The sequence below is a fragment of the Gekko japonicus genome, unplaced genomic scaffold (genome assembly GCF_001447785.1).
Source record: "Gekko japonicus isolate JY-2015 unplaced genomic scaffold, Gekko_japonicus_V1.1 scaffold2252, whole genome shotgun sequence".
Classification (NCBI taxonomy): Eukaryota; Metazoa; Chordata; class Lepidosauria; order Squamata; family Gekkonidae; genus Gekko; species Gekko japonicus.
Window position 1 is genome coordinate 84,452 of NW_015173205.1, and position 2,649 is coordinate 87,100.

The window sequence follows — 2,649 nt, forward strand, 5'->3', positions numbered from 1 at the left end:
CAAATTGAAAGGAAAGGAAATTTCAATCTGATGTTCGTGGTTTAGAATAATCTTTAGAGTTTTTTTTTTTTTTAAGACTACACAATAAAACTGTAAGGCAATGGATTCTGGGAGGGCGGGAAGGAGTGAACCAGTGCTCAAATTTTGTGACTTTTTCTTAAATGCCCAGGGTAATGTTGATCGCCACTTCTACTGTTTACATCTGCCTCGCCCTCTTCCCCCCCGTCCGCAAAGTAGCCAACTGTTGGAACTTGGTTTGGTTAATTATTTGCCATCTGAGTGCCGAGATGTTTTATTAATGTTTTAACTGATTTTTTATCTTGTTTTGTTTTATGGCTTTTTACATTGCCCAGAGCCCTGATATATCAGAGATTGGGCGATTCAATCATCATCATCATTATTGGGGTCAGGAAGGGATTTTCCTCCAGGCCACATTGGCCCAGGGATCCGGGAGGGTTTTTGCATTCCTCTGGGCACAGGGCAGAGGTTGCTGGGAGACTGGAGGGGGAAGTAGCTGTGAATTTCCTGCATTGAGCAAGAGGGGTGGACTAGATTACCCTTGGGGTACCTCCCAGCTTTGTTTTTCTATGATTCAAATAAATAAAATGAAGCCTTCGTAAATCCAAAGCATAAGGAGTTCTTTCATTGGAGATACACAGAGTGTAATTGGACCTCTAAATCATCGCTCAGGGTTGGACCAGCCCAGTCCTGTCCCTCCAGACTGGAGCAAAGGGTGAAGCATATTGACCCATTCTCTTCTCTTTTCCCTCACTCAATCAAGGAAGTCACGGTGTTCACTTTGCAAGATGGAAGCAAGGCTGGTCACAACAGGAAGTTCTGGAGGTCATTATTTCACAGGGTAGCCATATGTCGGAAGCAACTTGATGGCACTCAGGGCTATTTTTGGGCAGGAACGCACAGGAACGGAGTTCCGGCTGCCTCCTGAGTTGGCCACGCCCAGCAGGAACTTACTAGCATAATAGGCCACGCCCAACAGCAGGAACTCATTAGGATTGGTTACGTTACGGGTGTGTGGCCTAACATGCAAAGGAGTTCCTGCTAGGAAAAAAGGCCCTGGGTTTTGACAACAAACAGGGTAAACAGAATAAGAAGCAAAAGGTGGGTGTGGCTGGATGACCACACTTCTGGTAACATGGGTGTGTGGCCTAATATGCTAATGAGTTCCTGCTGTTGGGTGTGGCCTGTTATGCTAATGAGTTCCTGCTGGGCTTTTTCTACAAAAAGAGCCCTGAGTCGGCACTTAACTCGTGCACACACCCTCTCATTTCCCACAAAGTCCAGTCCTCCTGTACACCACAGTGGACCTCAGGGATCCCTAAACTGATGCACTACGTCTGAAGCTGTGACAGGTATGAATGTTTTTTCCTCCACCCGAAAGTTTCACGGGAGCTGAAGGACATGTGAAGGCAGATGTTGACCGAGATGCTCGGGGAGTGTCACAGCTGATTGTTAGTGGTCCTTCCCCAAGGAGCTGCTAAGGTGTACCTCTGAAGGCCTCTGCTCAGTCCTTGAGTGAGACTTCCCTGATGAGCATAGATTGGCAAGTGTTGTTTGGTGATCATCTGTCAATCCGTCTATCAACTATCAACTGATTCTGACTAGGCTTGCCAAGTCCCCCCAGGGGGCGGGGAAAACCCCGCCCCAGAGGCCCGTTCCCCGCCAGTGGCAGATCGGGCCCTGGGGGGGAACCCATCCCCACGTGCTTGTCACCCAGAAGTGACGCAGGTACACCGGGCACGCTGGGGGCAGGGCCACCAGACGACGGCCGGGAGTCCTCCGCTCCGGTAAGTTTCTGACTTGGCAACCCTAAATCTGACATTTCTCTGGTATATGTTTGGGTACAGAGGGTTTTTTCCTCTTTTTCTCTTCTATGCCGTGCACGCTGGGGGCGGGGCCACCAGACGACGGCCGGGAGTCCCCCGCTTCAGTAAGTTTCTGACTTGGCAAACATAAATCTGACATTTCTCTGGTATATGTTTGGGTACAGAGGGTTTTTTTCCTCTTCTGTGATCCTCACACCAACAAGAAAGCTATGAATCGGTGTTCCCTCTGAACTGAGTTAATGTGAGCTAGCTCACAGTTTCTTAGCCTCCAGTTCACAGATTTTTGTCTCCGCTCAGGAAGGATAGCTCCAGAGGAAATTAATTTATGCAGCAGCCAAATTGCTCACTCGCAACTTAAATGCCTGTAGCTCTCCAAGTAGAATTTTTGCTCACATGACGCCACTGCTGAGAGGGAGCATAGCTATGGATGTCATAAATTTTGCAACAGACGTGTTCAACAGGTGTTAGGATTGCCAGCCTCCAGGTAGGGCATGGGGATCACTTGGAATTAGAACCCGTCTCTAGATGATAGAGATCAGTTCCCCTGGAAAAAATGGCAGGTTTGGAGGGAGGACTCTATGGTATTATATGCTACTGAGGTCCCCCCCCCTCCCCAAACCCTGCTCTCCCCAGGCTTAGGGTTGCTAAGTGTGAATTGAGCCGCAGCAGGGGACTCCCGGCTGGCGGCTGCAGTGCACACGCGCCACATCCACGTTACCTGGAAGTGACGCGACCACGCCGGGCATGCTGGGGGTGGGGCCACGACCATCCGAGGGAAAACCATAGAGTTTTCCCTCGGATGACA